Source organism: Triticum urartu, chromosome 5 (assembly GCF_003073215.2).
Source record: "Triticum urartu cultivar G1812 chromosome 5, Tu2.1, whole genome shotgun sequence".
In the NCBI taxonomy this organism is placed as follows: domain Eukaryota; kingdom Viridiplantae; phylum Streptophyta; class Magnoliopsida; order Poales; family Poaceae; genus Triticum; species Triticum urartu.
In genome coordinates, this window is record NC_053026.1 from 564638516 (window position 1) to 564661009 (window position 22494).

Here is a 22494-nt window from a genome sequence, read left to right on the forward strand (position 1 = left end):
GGGAGAGAAGGATGTGCTTCGTTCGATATTGGGCCGACGGGGCAGAGGTTGGTGGAGAACAGGCCGTACTGCCAGAGGACATGGCTAATCACATGAAGGAAAAATATCTCAATCAGAAGAAAATAATAATAATTCAAAAAGCCTAAGCTAATCACATGAAGGAAAATATCTAAATCGAAATAATAATAATAATTAAAAAACACCTAAGCTAATCACATGCACGTAGTCACATCCATTGCCATGCAGGTAAGGGCATGTACAATGGTTCTATCTTAGGCATGCCACGTAGGATAAATGATGAGATGGGGGAAAGAGAAATCATACGAAAAGGCTTGTATTCTCTTATTTAAGAGAAGACAAGACATGACCTCTTAGCACAATATGTCTCACCACGTTTTTAGGAATAGCTAGTTATTGAAGATAAGACTAAGAGATGACCCATTGTAGACATGTTTTTATCATCTCTAAATCACATACAAGACTTAAGATAAGACTATCTTATCAACCATTGTACATGCCCTAATCACATCCCCCGAAATTTGTGCCCTGTCAGTGCACTCACCCTATCAGCTGCCAAACCGAAAACTAACCAATCCCATGGCGCAAAGCAAAAGTCAGTTTGAGCAAACAAAACAAATCCCAGGATAAATCGCTATGTCCGTCCAAGGAGAGTACCACTCAATTACCCTGGAATTCAAATGGGAAGCCCATAAAATTGGCTGGTAAATCCAAGAATATCTTAAAGAAAATTGAAATGGGAATCCCTAGGGGAAATAGAGAAGTTAGTAGTACGTGAAGAAAGAAAGAAATTAGTTCAAAGACCATGCATGTTGGTGTATCCGTGTATATATGCATTTTATGTCCAACACTGGATTTGTTCTAATAGGCACATTGGGTCATCAATCTAAAGTACATCAGTCCAGAATCCCATTATACCAATTATACATCCATTATTGACAGAAAGCATCCACTAATTCCATCCTCATCATTGAGTATAATCTAAATAAGACTACACTGGATCAAGACATGTAAAGCATGTGTTAATAATAAATATGTAGGACACGACCAAACTTGAAACTGAACAGAACAGAGATGACATACGGCCATCCCAGATCAAAGTCGTCACCCATGATGGCTAAGGACGTGTTTAGACCAAAGTCGCAGCTGAATTGATCTGTTGTTCCCTGTTCCATGGTCTATACAATATAAACACGAAATCTCCATAAACAGACACGCAGGCACAGAAAAATAAAAAGGAGACAGGAATGGAAGTAAGGAGACGAACCCTTACTACCCACATACGTACCTGTGAAACGAAGACAGTAGCAGCATGGCCGCGTGTGAGAGGAATGCCGACGCTTGGGCGGCACCTCCGCGCCTATTCCCTCAGGCCGTTGAGAGAGGCAACAATGCACGTAGCTGGGGTGGGGGTGCAGCGGCGGGTGGGGTACTGGCGGCTCACGCGGCACATAGGCAGCGCTCGCACGCCCCAGCAATCGATGTTGTAGAGCGTCGAGAAGAAATTGGTCGACCCGCAGGCGACGCCGTCGTGCAAGATGCCAGCAGCTCCCCGGCTTTTCTCGGTAAAGCAGCTAGAACGGCGCAGCCGGCTCCTCCATGGTGGTGGCTGCTCCTCCTTCGACGAAGATGCTCGAGGGCGGCGCTGGCGGCACTCCCGCTCGGACGGCGAGAGGCAGACCCACCTGGCAATGGCGATGCAGGTTCTCGCTCCTCAGAGCAGCATCGGCATCGACTCGACGCAGCTCCTTGCCCGATACATGCCCCTGGTGGCGGTGACAGAACCCTCCTTTGTGGCCGCACCTCGAGCGATCCCTGGTGCCTTGTGCGGCTCCATTGACTGCACACCCAGCGGGCTGCCCTCGATGTCCCTGGAAGCTCCCGGTCTTTCCACGGCTCCCCATAGCGTTAGGGCACCATCAACTGTAGCAGGAAAATAAAAACACAATGAGATCAGAAGAGGTGGAGAGGCGACGACAGCGAGAACATGAACAATAGCGACGGGAATGGCATGCCGTCGCCGCCTTAATCCTGCTTCCCGCACGCACACCGTTTCTGACGATCTCTGTGCGCCATCGCCATAGTCGCGTGGAGAGAAGGTTGGAGCGGGACCCCGGAAAAGAGGGTTCCGAGACGGCTAGCGCCGAGGACGGACGTGGGAAAAACCTTGATCGGAAGACGCAGGGCGAAGGGAGGAGCTTTTATAGCCGGAAGCAGCGGTAGAGCGGTGCTAGAACATTGGACGGGATTCTTTTTTTCTTCGCGACGCGCCTTTGATTGCAGATGAAACGACGACAACTGCACGATAAGAAAGAAACAGCGGGCTCTAGAATAGACGGTAAAAGCGGCAGCGATGAAAAAAAACAGCAACATCTAAATAAGACGATCGGGACGGCATCGTTGTTTCTCTTCTCGCAGCAGGACTGCACCGATTAGTCCAACGGAGGACAACACATATACTCCCTTCGTTCTAAAATAGATGACTCAATTTTATATTAACTTTATACAAAATTAAGTTATCTATTTTAAAACGAAGGGAGTATAACCCAATAAAGAGACTTGTACAGTCAGCATCATCTAGATTGAACGACCGAGAGTAATAAGGCGGCACCAATTTATCTTTTTTTTAAGGGAACGGCACCGCTCTATCAAAAAGAAAGACGCCACCGCCAACCGAAGCAATAGCAACCAGGCCAACAGCAGCACGCATGCAACCCAATGAACAACAGAAAGCGACACAATAATTGGGCCAACAGCGGCACGATCAGAACGCCAGACAACGACTGGGCCGACAACGACGGAAGCAGAACCCGATGATGAATAGAAATCAAGAGAAGCATCGAGGCAGAACGAACGCGCCAGGGCACGAACTCCACCGTACAACCTGCCACACACACAACAAAAAATGCTAAAGCAACCAACGCAGCTGCCACGCACGTTCATTCTCGGCTTATCTAGATGTTGCTGTTTGGGGTACCATGTATAAATTTACCCAGGGGTCATTTCCGTACAAGTGGGTAAACCTTAGAGCGAAAATGCCTCCAAAAATAGGGGTTTGGGTATACCAGAAACACAACAACATTTGCAGGGATGCTGCCCTGACTTCCAGATACACCATGACACCCTACGCAGCCTTCCCACACCAGTTTCACAAGTCAGCGTCCCACCATCCATCATTCACATTGCAAGCTACAATGCCGGCATGGCATGGAGAGTTCAATCTTTTTGATTGGTCAGTTTCATTCTCTGCTCCACTAAAAAAAGTTTCATTCTCAGCTTTGACGTTCGTTTTGAGACGGTCCTGTAACACTTAAAACATGTTAATAGCAAGAAGGGACAAAACTAATTCATCCAGCTGCATCTTCATTTTTACTACTGGAGATGAACTCATGTATTACTTCCTCCCACTAAACCTGGGACTGAGCATCTCTAGCAGACTTTGTATAATGCCGTGACCCGCAAAATAACCGTCAAAATACGGGTTCATACGGAAAACGCTGCCTGATCAGACACCGCAAACGCGTCCGACCAGTAAAAAATTTGCGGGACGCGAGAAAAGTTCACCCTCAACCTTTAGATTTACAGGGTGGGAGGCCGACCCGAGCTCGCCCCCTATCTGCAGCAAGATTTGGCGTGAGGGAAATTTTCATGCGGCCATTCCCGCTCCCCCCCTCGGCCGCCATTGCCCCGCCACTGCCCCGCTCCGGTCGATCTTCCCCGGCCATTTCTTCGCCGCCATGGAAGCCTCCCAGCCGGGCCCCGTCACCATGGAGGTCGTGCACGCGCAATCCCCTCCGGCGAATCTCGTTGTCGGTCATGTCGCCCCCGCCGTCGCTCAAGGCACCACCGCGCCTGCCCGCAAAGCGGCAGGGCAACGTGGTCGTGCATGGCGGCAATCGGGCTGGCCCCGCCGGAAAGGCATGCGTGCTGGCGCCGCTGCCGCTGCGTTATTTGCCTGGCTGCCGGCGGAGAAGGTGGGCAAGGTTTCGGGCGTGAAGCGCAGGTTCCTAGGAAAAGGCCAGCGCCTTCATCCACTCCCTCCGCCCTGGCAAGATGTTCCCCGACGATGCCGTTCAACAGCGTTGCTTCCACCGCAGGCGAGGTGTTCGATGAAATGGCCGGAAGGTGTGCATCTTTGATCCCTCCTACTTCCTTCGCTTTTCGCCATTGTGGTAGCTCGTGACTTGATGTCACTCACTGTAGCGATGGTTCGAACAATGCTACTGCCGAGTTCGTCAACTTGTTGGACACCAACGCTGTCGACATCGATCAAGCCCCGCCGTCGCCCAAGGCACCACCATACTGACATGGACGACATCACCAAAGAATGGCATGATATGGCAAGAAGAGACAACTTGAAGAGGAGGATGCTTGCGGCGGCTGGTGCGTGTTACAGTGCCAGTGATGTTTTCTCGTCGGGATTTGGAACCAATGCCGCTGATGCATTCAGTGCGCCCGGCGATGCTTTCGGTGCCGGAGTCGAAACAAGTGCTGACGATGGATTCGGGGGCGGCGATGGCATCGATAGAGGTGGTGTGGAGTGAAGGTCATGACGACGGCTGAAAAGCGGTCAAGATGATGATGGACGTGGTCGTCGCTTTTGCATGAAGTCCTTGTTAATGCATTTTGATGTTAGGCATGTTGATGTTAGGATATTATATGTGTACTAATTATGTGATTAGTACTAAAGTTAATACTTGGTATGATATTAGTTGCATGCTAAACATTGACCTCGTTTGATGGTCGTAATTACTTGGATCCACATCTTTGGGTCATTTTATATTGGTATAGATATAGATAGATGTAGTTATATTCTCATAAACAAAAAATAGAGCTTTTAAGGTAAATATGTGTTCATATACTTCATAAAGTGCCTTAATTAGTGATTTAAAAATGGAAAAAATCATGGTGTAGTTTTAGCGGTAAAATCATGTTGTAGACTTGAACGACAAAATCATGTTGTAGACTTGAACGACAAAATCATGTTGTAGTTAAAGTCTTGATTGACGATGTGTTCAAATGATGTGGTTATTTACAGTTTTGACGGCCGCTTAACCACCTCCGAGACTGGGACGCCATCAACTCCATCATTGCTCATCTTCGCGCGATGGCTAAATACGCCTGCACCACCGTTTCCCCCTCCATCACCGGAGTCGGACTAAATCTTCTCCGCCTGTGGTGTGTTCTTCTTTTCTTTAGGCTTGTTGAGTTGTGCCCTCAGAAGAACCTATATACCGTGTGTTCTGCTACTTTGTGTGCGACCTGTGTGTGTGCGCACGCGCACTTGTTGTGTACTGTGTTGGACCTTGTGCTCGGTAGTTTGCTTTATACAAAAAGCAGGGCGAATGCCTTTTTCGGTAAAGTCTTAATTAAAATGATGTCGTGCTTGGACTGATCCGGCCCGAATGCTGCACAATGGGCCATTGGGCCGTGGTAGGTCTCCCCTTGGCATGGCAGCAAGCCATGACATGTTAAGACACTCAGCCCATGTCCGGTTTTTTTCCTGTTATTTCTTTTGAGTTTTTTCTCTTTTTCTTTTTCTTTTTATTTATTTTTTCTTTTCATTTTCTCCTATCCTTTTTTCGTTTTCCTTTTCAAATTACACAGACATTTTCTGAAATCCAGGAACATTTTTACAAACCGGTGTACACTTTTTGAAACTCAAACAATGTTTCAAATCAGCTTGAACATTTTTTTCATTCAATTTTTTCTTCAATTTCAATAAATGTTTATCACATTATTTGAAATTTCGAACATTGTTTTACACATTCGTGAACATTTTTGTACATCGTAGATTATTTCGAATTCACGACCATTTCTTGGAGTTGCATACATTTTTGGAACTCGTGGATAGTTTTTTTGCATAGGTGAATATTTTGTAAACTCAAGAACAAATTTTTTAATTCATCAAAATTTTATTGTTTTTCATGAATATTATTTTGAATTCATGAATACATGTTGAATCAGCAAACTTTTTTGAATTTTGTGACTTTTAAAAAATGGGAACAAGTTTTGAAATTCACAAACATTTTTCGATTTTTGTGAACATTTTCTAAAATTCATGAACATTTTTTGAATTTTTTAAATATTTTTGAAATATACAAACATTTTATTCTGAAATCACGATTTTTTTCAACTCGTGAGCATTTATCATTTCCTGAAAACTTCTTGATTTTGCTATTCTTTTGTCACAATTCGCAATTTTTATGAAATCTAGTACTTTTTTTAAAATCCTAAATTATTCTTAAAAATGGAAACTGAAAAAAAAACCATGGGGCATCCCGCCCCGCACATGAGTCGGCCCAGAAGGGCTCTCGGGGTGTGCGGGGGTACGCGGTTGGAAGATTTCCGGCGCGTGGGTCCCACACGGCACGACTGAAGTCCTAGGTTCAATGCACGACAAACATGACATGTAGTTCTAAGCTAGTTGGGTGGGTAACTGAATAATGTTTAATTTTGTGTGATGGTACGTTATAAATAGTTGTGTTACAAATACAAATATTTTTAAAAATTGAAATATTATTTTGTTAAAAATAAAAAGAGTTGTAAATCTTGAGATTCTACATCACATGAATATAATTGTTCACTTTATGCATTGTGTGCATCTTTTTTAGAAAAAGAGGATTACCCCGGCCTCTGTATATGAGCGATGCATGCGGTCAGCTTATTAATGATTATGTGCATATGGAAGGTAATCTTATTATTTCTGTGAAATATGTAAGTTCAACCAGATTCTTCTCATTCTACCTCTCCAACCAAACACAGGAACGGAATCTACTCATTCTACTTTTCTACACCTATCAAACATAGGAATGGAATCGATCCGTTCCACTGGAATGGAGGTTCCATTCCATTTGGTTCTAAAACCAAACACACCCTTAAGAGCCTGGGTACACATAAATAAGACGAGGTACTGCTCCGTAAAAATACTGATCAGACATATCAAACGCAATATGGCTTTTTGGTTGTCTGTTTGCGCCAAGCTATATGAACATTTGGGCTTGTGCAATAAATATAGAGATATCCGAGAACTCTTGCACTTTTTTATGATCTGGACTTATAATGAAAGTATATAGCAGTGCAGTCTTGTAGTTAAAGAAAGTGACAACTACATAGTAAGAGACATCAATCTTCTGGAAGCTAAATAGCTAAAATTTGTAGATATGTACAAAAACTATTTATGAATATCATCCTACCGGTCGAATTTTACAAGATCACAGAAACTATGAACAGAGGGGTGTCTTTTAAGTAATAAAGCGCCCCATTTTAAAAAATGAACAGAGGGATAAGATTACTCAATATTCAGCTGCATTGGATTATTCACAATAATTTCTGAAACAAGCCGGCTTTTCAATTACATAATCACTTTTATTGCTCTCGAAAGGACAATAAAATTAAGATACACTACTATTCGGGTTTACAGCCTTATGTGATTAGCCGTTCAATTATAAGGAGGCACGAATTGATGTTCCACTCATTATGGAGTTTAATATTTTCATTTTTTTCAAACCTAATATTTTCAGTGGGTTAGTTTAGTTCTCTAAGCATCACTTCTTTGACATCGGTTCTGAGATGTGTATGGCTTTTTTTGCGAGAAGGGGCAACTATTTCATCCAGATGCATCTTCTTAATTTTTGGTCGGTGAAGAAAAGTCTCAAGTGTAAAAAAAGGCTCTGAAACTGCTTTCACATTTCCAGTAAGAGGCCGATCAGTGTTCTCCCATCTAGGATTAGGGGATTCGTGGTAACCTCGGTGAATTCTTCATGTTCCCCCGTGCTACTGGCATGATGGGCAAGATACACTACAGGTATCGTTCATCGTCTTTGATATGCGATACCTTTTGATACATACTCATCTCGTATTCCTTATACTAGTTAACGATCTTTGCATTTTCTCGATGCAGGAGTAAGGGTTTAGCTAGGACCTACGACAGAAATGGTTAGGCACTCATATGGAGGTGTATCGAACAACACCGTAGATGACAGACAAACTGTTAACACACTTCTCGATGCCGCCCGTTCCGAAGAAACAAATTTCTGCTTCCGCTGGAGCATCTAAGGAACTAATGCATTCTAATCGAGAGAGGATTGAACTTGTGCATCACATGACCAAAAAACATAAGTGTGTATGTATATATTTATAGATGGAAAATAAGAAGGAAGAGTCAAAAAAAGAATAGTAACAAAAGGTGGAAACATTTAAGAGCCTAGGTGCACATAAATAAGAGGAGGTACTGCTCCGTAAAAACTTTGCTAGAGACTTTGGGCATGATAGATTGATAGGTAGGTTGCATCAACACCGATCAGGCATGTCAGATGCAAGCTATGGGTGTTTGGTTGCTTGTATGCACCCACCAAGTGTTATTAGGAGTCATTTGATTGCTTGCATGGCTACTCTGGACCAGATCAACGTTGAACTTTAAAGCATCATTGTTGGATCAGAGGCCGGAAGACACACGCGTACAGGTGGAGGAAAAACGATGAGACACACACGAGAGATTTTTTTGGTGCTGTTCTACTTTCTCCTCGGCTTTTCTTCCTTTATATCTCATTGTTCGGTTACAGAAGGGAAAACGTGGCCGGTAAGGATCCTACCAAAGCGCCACGATCCGGTTAGCTCGTGCCATCCCACGAGCTCCTGAACGTGTCTACCACGCGACGCTAGACTAAAGGAAACGGCCCGATGCAAACGGATGCATCTCAGGCCCATGAAAATGCATGCACGGCTCGCACAAGTTACGGCTCGTGGCTAACAAACTAGCTAACAAAAACAAATGCTAATTAGACGTGACAGAACGTGTACGTGCTAGCCTATACTCAACTAATGCAAGCTAAATCTCAGAAACAAACATGCACTATTCCCTACGTGCTCGCTAAAGCAACATGATTATCTGACAATTATCTGAGGACTCTTGCACTTCTATTTCATATAGACTTAACATAAAAATATATAGTTTTACAGTAGGGTTTATAGTTAGAAAAATGACTGTATACCATCTGTCAGACTTGCCAAAGAGGGATGACCTCACGTGGACGTTGTTTTGATGCGTGGGCTTAGATGAGGCCGATATCCTGCGCGGTCCACACGTTGTGGGGATTCGAGAAAGTACTGTCGAAGAGACAACTTTAGGCGGTAAGAAAAAGGCGTATATAGCAATATGGAGGTAAATACACCGGAAGTCATATAACTTGCACGCGATGGTCAGTTTGGTGCACAAACTTGCAAAATACGTGTTTTCGGTCATCAAACTTGCACGAACGTTCATATACGGTCACATTTTATGTACACGGACGTATCCATGGCCTATGTGGCATTCCAGCGTGGCCAGGGCCCACTGTCATCCGCTATAGCATGTGGATCTGCAGAGAAGCCTTTGGCTTCTTTTTGTATTAAGCCCCTAAAAATAAAATGAAAAAACAAGGGGTTTTGAAGCTGCAACGTGCCCTAGTAGTCTCACGTGGACAACCACCAGACTAATGATCATTCATGTCTATGTAGCACGACTAATTTCTGTATCATATAAACATTGACTGAAAATAAATTTTACAAGAAATGTAACCCAGAAAAAATGTGCACCGTGCCTCGGCCATGTGACCTTGTGATCAAGGTTAACTAAGATTACCACCGACAACACAACGCGTCCAGATGTAAGAAAACAAATTATATTCTTGTGTTTGTGACATTCAAAAAATATTTATGTGTTGCAAATAATAGGCACGTGGCATTTTAAAAAGTTCAAAAAAATTGTATTTGAAAAAATGTTAATCATATGTTTAACCATATATTTGAACAATGTTAATCATATGTTTAAAAAAATATTAAACGTGTATAAAAATGTTTTAGATGTATACCGAAAAAAATAGACATCAAAACATATATTCCATATGATTAACATTTTTTCAAATACAAGTTTTGAAACTTATGTGTATTGAAACATATACTCCATATTTTTTGATGTTTTAAATACTCCAGTATAGATCTATGTTTTGATACACATATGTTTTAAATACTCTAGTATACATCTATGTTTGGAGTATTTAAAAAAATGCTTAATACTTTTTAAACATATGATTAACATTTTTTCAAATACAAGTTTTGAAACATTTTTCAAATATATTTTTAACATTTTCGGATGGTGCGAACCATTTTTAAGCTACGCGAACAATTTTATACATTGTATAGACATTTTAAAAAATGTCATGACCAGTTTTTTTGGAATGCGAGAACATTTTTAAAATGCAATGTAACATTCTTAATTATACAAATGTGGTTTACAATGTTTAAACATTTTTTTAAATGTCACGCACCTTTTTTGTAACACATAAACATTTATTAAATATCACAAACACAAGAATATATTTTTTGTTACATAGAACAAGAAGGAATAACAACATGAAAAATATTTATCCCATTTGGACATGTTGTGTTGCCAATGCCTGGCAGTAATCTTAGTTAACTTGACCACGAGGTCACATAGTTGAGCCACAATGCTCCCTTTTTTGGGATTACATTTCTTGTAAAATTGATTTTTTGTCCGTGTTTATATGATATAGAAATTATTTTTTCGAAACGGCGGCAAAAGATTTGCCTCATCCATTAAATAAGAGGAGAATAGAGTTTGACAGTTTGCAAGTGACCCTACAAATAAACGGCATGATAATTACTCTCGTACCACGATACACCCTAGTTTCTTAGCACCCGCTGCAACCCATAGATTGGCCTCAAGCAATATATTTTGAAGAAGAATAGGCGGTGGCGCACTCTTGTGGCGAAACACCCGGGCGTTTCTCTCATTCCAAATAGTCCAAGAGGCGAGCATGGTGAGGGAGGCCATCGCTCGTCTGTCTAGATTTCCCATGTCGGTTCTTCTATCCCACCAACGCGTAAGAGAGTCCTCAAGGTGCCAATCGGAGGTGTCAATGTGCGCAAGACCAAACTTGTCAATGACCAATCGCCAGAGCCGTATGGAGAAGCGGCACTTGACGAAAAGGTGGATGCCTGATTCTTGCTCCCTCTTGCAAAGTGGGCAAAGCCCACAATTTTCCCAACCACGCCGCTCCAACCTGTCTGCAGTCCAAATCCGGTCTTGCAAGGCCAGCCAGGCGAAGAATTTGACCATAGGGGGAGCCCAAGCTTTCCAGACCATGTAGTGAATGTGTGAGTGTGTTAGGCCAAGGAATTGCCGGAAAATGCCATCGGAGGCCGAGCTCCAGTGAGCTCGTTTTCATTTTTTATTTTTCTGGAGCACGAAAAATTCCAAATTTATTTTTTGAACACACATGCACATGTATACTATGTATATGCAAAATTTCACAGTATTATACGTTTACATGTGGCCTATAGGAAAAAGACAAATACACATTTTTAATGGGCCTTTTATTTTTGTTATTGGGCCAGAAATTTGTTATTTTTGTACAGCCTACAAATCACAACATTTTTCGACGAAATTTAACATGTTCTTGCGGAATACATATAAGTTTTCATGATATTTTTTTCAGATTTTTTTGGAACTTTTAAATACGCTTTTTGATTTTTTCAAAATACCGAGCTCACTGGAGCTCGGCCTCCAAAAATCCACACTCATTGCCGGAAAATGCCATCGGAGGCCGAGCTCCAGTGAGCTCGTTTTCATTTTTTATTTTTCAAGGAATTGCGCCTTATAAGCAGTGGCCGCCGAGTATATCCCATCTACAACATGTTTCCAAACAATGTCATCCTCAACCTGGTCATCAAGGTGAAAGCCATGCAGAAGTGTCCAGAGCGAGAAAAGCTCCCGGACGTGGGCGGCGGAGACCACCGTGTCATGCTTGATGTTAGTTATCCAAGCGTTCCCGTGTATGGCTTCTCGTAGCTTCCAGTTCTTCCTTTTCGCGGCTTGATAGATAAGCGGGGCAATATCCTTGGGCTTGCGACCAAGCAACCATGGGGCGTCCCAAAAAGGTGTTTTAGCACCATTTCCGACAATGATTGTGGTTGAGGCATAGAAGAAATCCAGGTCGTCCTCGGTGCAAGGGGCAGGTCCTGATTCGTAACCAAACCATCCCTTGTTTTTTCATTTTATTTTAGGGTTTTATAAGTAAATAAAAAAATCATTTTATTTTAGGGGATTAACATGTTAAAAAAATAGGGGCATAATATGTAAAAAAAGTCTGCAGATCTACCATGTGCCGCGGGCTTATAGCGGGCCCTGGCTACACCGGCATGCCACGTAGGCCACAGATACGTTTGCGTACATGAAATGTGACCGTATATGAACGTCCGTGCAAGTTTGATGACCAGAAATACGTATTTTACAAGTTTGTGCACCAAACTGACCGTTATGTGCAAGTTCTATGACTCCTGATGTATTTACCTCAGCAATATGGGAGCATCAACAGATGTGTACGGTGGGACCGGGTCGTATCTGGCAGCGTCGGACCCCGGTGCCGGTGCAACGGAAAAGTCATGGGCCATTATCCAAAAAAAGAAGTCATGGACCATCACTCGAACATCCGCGATTTCGTGGGCCTTGGGTTAGGATGTTTGCACGATTCAGTGCCCGGGACAGAATGTGCAAATTTCGGGCCCTAAGACTCCGGACTTGTGTGTTTCAGATTTTGGGACCAGATGCAGCTTTGCCAGTGAAGCCGAATCTGGAATCTGAAACAAACAGCTATCTGAAATCAGCTTTGCCAATGAAGCTGAATCTAGAATCTGAAACAAACAGCTATCTGAAATCAGCTTTACCAGTGAAGCTGAATCTAGATTTGGGCCATTTTTTGTACAATTTCCTGAAGCACCTCAAAGTGTATTTTCGTGGTGAAGCTAATTTTTCTTTGTTATTGAACTGAATCCACACGTGATTAAAATCCAAGGGAAGCTGAAACAAACAAGGCCTCCGTTTGACTAGTGATCTACGAGACAAGCTAGGTCTGCCAAGTTAAACTGAACCTGAAAAAAAACATTTCCAGGGTCACCACCTGACTTCCAGCTGCACTACAATACTCTGCGCAGCCTGTCGGCACCATTTTTCCAAGCCATCATCCCTACATTCAACACTCACATTGCAAGCTACAACGCCAACACGGCCTGGATGCCCAGAGCACTAGTTGCACCAACCCTTTTGGTAGAATCGAAATGCCAAGTCATAATGCTTATGTGTTTCTCCGTACCATAAACTGAGACATGTTAAATTTAAATACTTATCCGTAGCATAAATGAAGGCATAACACAAAGTGGGAACCAAAGAATATACGTTCAAGAGTCTTCAGTTCACAAAAAAGTCTTCTATAGTTCTATTGATCGCCGAATGCACAAAGTTTACTACCATTCTAGTTGTGTTTATCTAAATTATCTTCAATCCCAAGAACACCTCCATAGAGGAACAAAAATTGTGGAGGCAATCATAAGAGAAGGCCTTCTATGTTGTTAAAAGGGAAAATTGAAAGCTTTGTAGCTTGCTGCCTGTTCCGAAGAAGCAAAGCGAAACAAATTTCTGCCTTCGCTTGGGCAACTAAGATACTTATACGTTCTTGCCAGGAGAGGATTGAGCCTGTGTGTCAAATGATTAAAAACGAGAAGCATGTCTGTAGATATTTATAGATGTGGAATAGCAAGGAAGAGTCACATTAAACACAAGAAGAATTATGAGAGATGGAAACATTTAAGAGTCTAGGTGCAGATAAATAATTAGAGATACTGCTGTATCAAAACTTTACAAGAGTCTTTGGGCATGATAGGTAGGCTGTATCAACCGATCAGGCATGTCAGATGCAAGCTATGGTTGTTTGGTTGTCTATATGCGCCCACCATATGTTAATATGAATTGTTTCATTGCTTGCATGACTTCTTTAGACCAACATGAACCTTAAAGCATCTTTGGGCGCACACAATAAATATAGAGATATATCTGAGGACTCCCGCACCCTTTTTCATCTAGACTTTAACATAAAAGTATACAATCACAGTGGAGTTTGTTTTTAGTAAACAGTGGGGTGGGGTTTTACTTAAAAACATGACCGATTTGCAAAAATATTGGGGAAAAAAATGGTCGGCCCTATACCATCTGATAGACTCGCCAAAAGGGGATGACCTCAGTAGGAGTTATGCCATCTTCTCAATATGGCATATGAATCTACTCACATGTTGTTCAAATGTTACTACTCATGGTGTATGTGTGGTTAGCCTTGGCACCTCACTAGACCACACATAACTTATTCCGCTCCAAGCATCTGGCTACACATTGTCGAGAGTAGTAGAAAGTGTCGACTTCGTATCTTAATCATACTTGTTAAGTTGCTGGAGCTCTGAACGGATAGAACACCCAAGCCTTCAATAATAGCATTTTTGAGGAACCACCAAGAGCTCTACTAGCTATTTACAAACAAGAAAATAATTGATTGGTCAATATGAAAAGTCTATCCGAAAATCCACAAGACAAGCTAGACCTGTCTAGTTAAAGTACACCCCAAAATATTTCTAGGGTCGCCACCCCGACTACACCACGATGTCCTCCGCAGCCTATCTGCACTGGCGGCACTACAACAAGGCTGGATGGGCCATGGCCCGCCCAGCCCAGAGCAAAGACAGTGGAGGCTTAGGATTAGACAGAGCCGTTTTGAGAAAAATAGTGGGTCTCCCTTTGTACCGGCCCACCCAAATTTGCCACTATAGCTCCGCCACTGCTTATCTGCACCATAAACCAAGCCATAACACAAAATGGCAAATCAAATAAGATACGGTCAATAGTCTTCTCTTTATCGCAGAATGCACAAGGTTTACTACCATTGTACTTTATCCGTTCTAAAATAACTGAAGTTCTAGATTTATCCTAAGTCAAACTTGCTTAAGCTTTACCGAGCTTATAAGGAAATGTGCTAAGATCTACAACACCAAATACACAAAGTATGAAAATATATTGCATACATAATCTCTAGGACTAATTGGTGTTTCAAATGTTAATACATTTTTCTCTAGACGTGGTCAAACTTAATCAAATTTGACATGGGAAAACCCCATACTTCAATAATTTTGAAACGGAGGTAGTAGTTGTGCTTGTCTAAATTATCTTCACTCACGAGGACACCTCCATACAGGAACTAAAATTGTAATCATACACAAGAGATGGCAGTCTTCACAGTTTTTTTTAACACCGTCTTCACAGTTGTTAGAAAGGAAAAAAGAAAAGCTATATAGCTAAAGTTTGTAGTTTTAGTTTTGGTCTGCTGGCAAGATGTGAACACATATTGTTGTTAGGATATCTAGAAAAATATTTGTGAATATCACCCTCTTTTTTTCGATAAAGGATGGATTTTATTAACTCAAAATGAAGCATCAAGATAATACAAACACGATGAGCACACACCCGGTCTCTTCATAGCTAGGACGCACACAATCCTAACACACACAATAAACACGCCGGCAAATAGTAAAGTCATATAAGACCAAAACTATGCATAGGCGGTAAAAACCCTAAGTGACTAGATCCAAGATCGGCAAACTACAGGAAAGGCCATATCCACACCAACCATCTCATGATAACACACAGACGTCAAAGTTCTTCGACAGTAACGCCTTCAGGAAGGGAGCGACGCTTAAGCGCTGTCGTCACCGGATCCAACCACCAAAGGAGAGGATCTTGATTTTCACCATGAAGAAGCAGTCCGAGCATAACCGAGCAATGCCTTCAACAAGGTAACGATATAATAGTCGCCATTGCTAGGTAACCAACTCAAGTCAGACCTAGGCTTGCGCCCCGGAGCTCGATATGCACCACCATCGTAGTCACTCATGTGATGTCACCACCACTTTTCCGCAATCCCAGCAGCTACACGCGATGCCGCCGCCACTGCGCAACTATCCCTCTGCATCAAGTCGCCGTCATAGTTTGCATCTCATCGCCGAAGCACCGGATCCGGAGATGTACACCCTCACGAAGATCTATCGGTGGCCACAACCGTCATGGAGCCACAGGAGGTCGGCGCAGACAGTCTACACCCACCACCAATAGGCCGATCAGAATCGAGATCACCACCACCGTGCCAGGCCCTGCACGCCGGCGAGGGGAGATCAGGCTGGAGCAAGTCCATCCGGCCTGCCGGAGGATGCACGCACGCTGGAATGCTCCGCTGGAACAAGTCCCTCGCGGCAACCCAGCCTTACTCAGCGCACACCCATCCGCGTCCGCACGCATCCACCATTGCAAGGAAGATCCATCGCCAGGGACAGCCGCCGCGTCCATCCAGCGGTGGATCTCCGCCTCGACCGCCAGGACCCGCATCCTAGCGCACGCCGACGTGCAACCCGCATCTATGCCCACCAGATCCAGGCGCCGCCGCGAGAGGAAGCCCGGCCGCCGCCGTCGACCGCACGGGCTTCGCCCGGGCCCGGCGGCGGCGCGGCGGCAGGGGGGAGTAAGAAGAGTGGCGGCGCTAGGGTTAGGCTAGGGACGCCCGAGCCGCCCTGGGCAAGGCGACGCGGGGTCAGATGAGAATATCACCCTCCTAGTTGAAGTTTACAAGATCTCTCGAAAACTATAGGTTGAGGGATTTGATTGCTCAACTAGGTCGAAAATGGATTTTTCAATTTTTCATTACATAATCATCCGTAGTTATTTTTTCTGCCAGAATCGAAAGGACATTAAAGAACCTACGTCCATTGGCATTCAAAAACAGTGAGGTCCGAGGTGTTGATTTTCAATTGGCTGCAGAGTTCAATCTTTTTGATCGGCCAGTTTCATTCTCTGAACATTATTTTCTCTGCTTTGACGTCCGTTTTGAGGCCGTTCCCAGATACTTGAAACTTGTTTCTTTTTGAGGTACTGGAAACTTGTTTCTGGCAATTAGCAGGGATAAAACTAATTCACCCAGCTGCATATTAATTTTTTACTACTGCAGAGAACTCATGTATTACAATCCGCCCAAGCTAGAGAAGAAAAGTCTCGAGCGTTAAAAAAAAAACACACGCTCGAAACCGCGTTCAGCTTTCCAGGAAGAAGAGTGCATATCCGCGTTCAGTGTTGGTCCGTAGGGTAATTTGGAGCCTAGCTCTAGCACTCCACCGGTAATCTTGATGAACCGCAGTCCCGCAAAGTCGGACCAAATGCCCAGAAGATCCCCTGAAACCCCACGGAAAATGGATGGAAAAGGCACAGAAAACCACACCCGTCCTACGCCGCCAAGTCAAGTCTCCGCTCCCTGCCTACGCGGTTCGCTTTAATTTCCCTGAATTTTGTTTTCGCGGACGGGAGCATCGCAGGGATTAGCGCGTCCGATCCACGCGCGCGCGCGCGCGGGCGCGCGGGCGACGCAGCGCCTCCATCGTTCACACATGGCATCTTCAGCTAATGGCGGCTTGTGCTAGCTATATAGACGGCCTCCCCGCCATCTCCTCTTCTTCATCTTCGCGCGTGCGAGTTGCTGCTTTTTTTTAAGGAATGACCTCTGCATTTTGTAGGTGGTTACTTCTGTATGTTCCTATGCATTTTGTAGTTCTTATATATGCTGGTTAATTGATGGCCTCTGCATTTTTTTTTCTCGACGCGTGCAGGGGCAAATATTATACTAGACGGCCTGCCAGCGACAATATGACAGAGAGGTTGTATACAGGGTTGATCATGACAAGTTGTTGCTAGTACGGCATGATTTCTCTCAAGCAAAAGGATCGCCGAGCTCACGACTCACGACTCTGCTATGGAAAACAGTTCAACAATCTGGAATCGGCCCTACCAAGCGAATAAGGGCATCTTCAGCCGTTCGCCCCCCCAGGGCGCCTAAATAGAGCGGCTTGGGGGCGTGCCGGCGCTAGTTTGGCCCCTGGGGCGACCTAGCTCCCAGTCACGCCCCTAAGCGCCGGCCGCAGGATGCGGGAAATTTAAAACTTGGTCGTTCCCGCCCTTAAAAGACGCCACAAATCCGTCGATCGGACGTAGTTTGGCGTTAAAAAAAACAGAGCGTCGCACGCCGCAAGTTCGCGTGCATGATTCACTCGGCGGGGTCGGCTCCAGGCGTTGGCGGAGTCGGCGTGCTCGGGTTCGGCGGTGTCGGAGCTGCTTCGGTGCTGGGCTGTGTCGGCGCGGCTTCGGCACTGCTGGGCAGCGACGTAGAGGCGTCGTTCGGGCTTGGCGTCCGTGTGGTCGTGGGCGCGGGAGCTTGCGTCGTCGGCGTCGTCGGCGTTGCCGTCCGCATCTGATTCAGGATGAGGCCGCGCTCCGCCATGTACCACGCCCTGAGCTCCTCGTCGTCGCTCTGGAGCATGTCCGCCCCGTCCATCAGAAAAGCCATGTCGGTGTTCCTCTTCTTCGTGGCGACGTTCGTCCGGAGCAGGTCGAGCTTGATGGCGCTGTTCTTCATCAGCGACGACCACTGCACCTCGATCTTCTCTTCACGTAGGACGGCCCGGGCCTGGGCGTCGGCGAGGCAATGCTCGATGGACTCCTGCACTCGCGCGGTTGCCACGTCGGCGTTTTTCCCCTTCTTTGCCAATTTGTGGCCGTCCGGCCGCCCCTCACTCGCGCCCGGAGTCGTCGCGTCCGGCTTGTATGTCTCCTTGGCCTTGTCGAGGGCACGTCGGACTTCCGCCCACTTCTCGCACTTGTCAATGCGCTTGTAGACGTGGAGGTGCTTGAAGTCGGCGTCTTGGTTGTCGCCCCGATACATGACGAACATACGCAGCAGCTGCGCGGAGGAACAAACAGTTGGCGGGCGGCGGGCGTAGCCGACGAAGATATGCGGGCGAACGGCGTGCGTACCTGATCCTCAACGCTGGCGCCGCTCTCCGGGCGAGCCGCGACCTCCTCGACGATTCCATGCCATTTGTTGCACGCCAACTGGATACGCCCCCAATGATTCGCCATCGCCTTGGAGCCGCGCTGCATGTAGACGCCTTTGAAGTACGTCTCCAAGCTCTGGTTCGCGCCGATGGTCGGGTCGAGGCAGACGACTTTCCATGCTTCGGCGAGGCATTCCTTCTCCTTGGACGTCCACTTGATGCGCGGTTCGCCTGACCTAGCCGCCCGCTTCTTCTTCTTCTGGCGCCCCTTCATCGGAACAGGAGCTGGCTCCTCCTCCTCCTCGGGTTCCTGCGCTTCGTGCGCGTCCTCGCCGTAGACGTAGCCAAGCTCGGCCTCCATGTCGCCGTTGAGATCCACTACCTCGTCCTGGGTGGCGAACCCGGGAGACGCGGCGGCCGCGATCGATCCTGTCGTGATGATGTCGTCCATGTCGGCTCCTGTGTCGTCGGCGTCGCCGAGGTGCGAGAAGGGCAGCGGACCACGTCGGAGATGGGGCGTCGGTGTGGACGCGTAGGCGGCGGGCGGCGAGTAGTTGTATGGAGGGTACTGCACACCGACGAAGGCGGGTGAGGGTGTGCGCGTCGCGGGGTGGCCATGGGGAAAGGTCACGTTTGGGTTGAACCCCTCGTGCGCGTCGCCGTCGGCGTAGCCGGGCGACAACGATCCCCATGGAGAGTCGACGCCTTGCTGTCCCCAGGGCGCGTACTGGGCATGGCTGACGGCGGGTGGATTCATCATCCCCGCGTGGTCGACCGATGAGGAAGACGCCGCCGCACGCGTCGCGTTGTCGCGGGCCTTCTTGGCAATGGCCCTGTTCCGCCGGTCGGTGGTGACTGCGTCGCGTCACTGAACTTCCACCCTCCACTCGGCGCTCGACATGCCCGGTGGCTTCGATGGCGACGCCCTCGGCTTCCTCTGCTTCGGCTGGGCCACGGTGCCAGTTGTGGTTGCCGCCGCGCGCGGCATGGCGTACTTCTTCGGCGGCATGGCGGCGACTGGAAGGCGAGCTGGAGAGGGTTTGGCGGGAGAAAGGGAGAGAATGGCTGGAGGAAGGCGAGCGAGCGGGAGAGATGCGAGGGAAAAGCGTCAAGAAACGGCGGGAAAAGGCCCTCGGGTCGCCGCCAGGGCGGGCCCACGCGTCTTTTTCGCTTGCGCCGGCTCCCCAAACGCCCCCCAGGGCGCCGGGTTCGGCCTGGGTCCGCCGGCACCAGTTTTTGCCCGAGCCGGCGAAAAACGGGTTTCTGAGAGCGCGACTGGGCTATTTTTTTGGCGCCGGCGCGGCAAAATCGCCTGAGAAGGGCCTGTTGGGGGCGCGGCTGGAGATGCCCTAACAGATCTAATAACCAAACTTACATGGTGATTTGGGCTTTTAACTTTGTTGAGATTGCCCTTTGGCTTAAAATGACACTCATGGCACTTCATAAATGATTTGGAGTAGTTGTGGCTTGAAAGAGGAGGAAAATGCTCGCAACCTACCAACCAGGCATGGTGGAGGGTGGTAGTAGAGGTCCAGGAAAGAAAAAGCAAATGGTTGCTAAAAAAACATTTTAAGGCGTTATGGGATGCAAATTTTCTAACAAATACCGGTAGGAAGGATTCGCGCCAATAACCAAAATCTGACACCTACACCCTGCGTTCACTAATGTAGGACATCTTGGCAGTTTAAAACTTTAAATTAAATTGCCAAAACGTCCTACATTAATCAACAGAGGTAGTAGTTCCATGCGCACTAACAAAATGTACTCTGGTATTACGTTTCAAAGTGGCATGACGTATATGTAGTCTCGTAGCTCATAAACCAATATTAGTACAATATTAGTAAAAATGACATTTTCCTATGAACTTTTGTTGGTAGTGGTACTAGTGGCGGACCTAGGACTTCAGTATTTGGGGTGCCAAACATCAATGCATTAATTAGTACTTCCTCCATTCCACAATGTATTATGTATGGATTTTTTTTGAAAAGTCAAACTTTATAAAGTTTGACCAAGTTTATAGAGAAAATATATTCATATAAATACCAAATACATATCTTTAGATAATCATATGACATATTTTCATATTGTATAAATTTGATACTATAGATATGCATAGTTTTCTCTATAAATTTGATCAAAGTTAGTAATGTTTGACTTTCCAGAATATATATATGCACTATATTATAGAACAAAGGACGTACAGAAGTTAGGGAAATTACACTACAGTAGGATACTTGCGGTTAAACATCATTGTAAATCCAACAGATAGTCTAAAAAGGAAGTACATTATTGCGAAATCCCTAAATCGCCACTAGTTGGTACATAGTCTTGTGAAGTGAGCCATTTGACAGTATCCGATGCAAGGAGACGAACGAAAGGGAGAAGGAACCAGGGCAGAGGAAGAAAAAGGGGGGAGAAAATGGATGGAAAGGAAGAAGGATGAGTGAGAAATGAAGATTGCACGTCGAGGTAGTAACGACCATAGTCAAGAGGTAGATCAATGTCAAAGGGCTAATGAGCTTTCTGTTGGGCATAGCAGAGGACATGACTGGGGTGTAGCTTGGACCTTTGTAAATTGTAATAAAATGCCATCCCATCACATGGGCTTTTCTAGATGGTTGACCGCATGCTTCCTTTGTTTCTTTTATGTCAACGGTCATGCATACCTCTAGGGGCTTCTAGGACAAGCCGAAGACTCTAGTTTCCAAGACACGCCGCTCAACTATGGTAGTAGGTGCCCTCACTCATCATCTCTAGTTTCCTGGACTCTAGTTTCCTGGTTTGCTTTGTGGTTCGGGTGATGGCTAGGTTCGGTGTCGTGTCCTTGTTGAAGGCATTGGCCATAACTTTTTTTTGTTGTCTTGGCTTCTTTGTGACTATGGTCGATGGCAAAATGAAGCTTTTATGTGAATCGGGGAGATAAGTGGTGGCTGCCTAGCCCTTATTAGTCACCGGCGGCTGGTGGGCTCATAGGTTGAGCATGTGGGGCATGGTTGGCCCTCCCTTGATCTAAAGCTAGAGGACATGGGTCCTATCTAGTCTCTAGGGATTCTTCGTTTTAATAAAGGCTTGTTGGACGTCAAGGTTGTCCCCTATTTGTGATGATCGATGGTTGGTCCCACAGGTGGGCACCCTTGCCGTGATCACATATCGGGTGCGTAGGGATGTCCCATGAGTCGTGTCCGGTGCCTTCAACTAGTAGTGGAGTGATGTTGGGTTCATTGTTGGTGTGTCGCGCTTTCTTCTATTTGTATTATTCCTTGATCTCTTTTCGTAAGGGCATCTCCAAAGGAGACCCTCAAAGCTCCGGCATATGTTTGGATTGTGGTGTCCAGATCATTTGTTTCAACTTTTATCATCCAATTGAGACATCGTCGGTCCATGAAGTGGTCCGGACGTCTGTTTCCGGCAAATCCAAGACAAACGCGAGGGAGTTACATCGGTGTTCGGATATCCACTTGACCAACAAAAAGCCATCACGTGGTCCTCATCTCTTTTATCTCTCCGCACATGCATGGTCTCCTACCCTCTCTTTCTCCCATCCGGACAAATAAAGATTAATTTATGAAAAAGCATTGGATGGCTCTCTCCCGTATCATGTCCGCGAACCACGTCCGGACATAAAAATAGACATGCATATACCGGAGTCATTTGCCGTAAGTCGGTTTCTTCAACAACGCCACTATGTATCATTCATCCGGTTGACTTTGTTTAATTTAAAGTTGACTT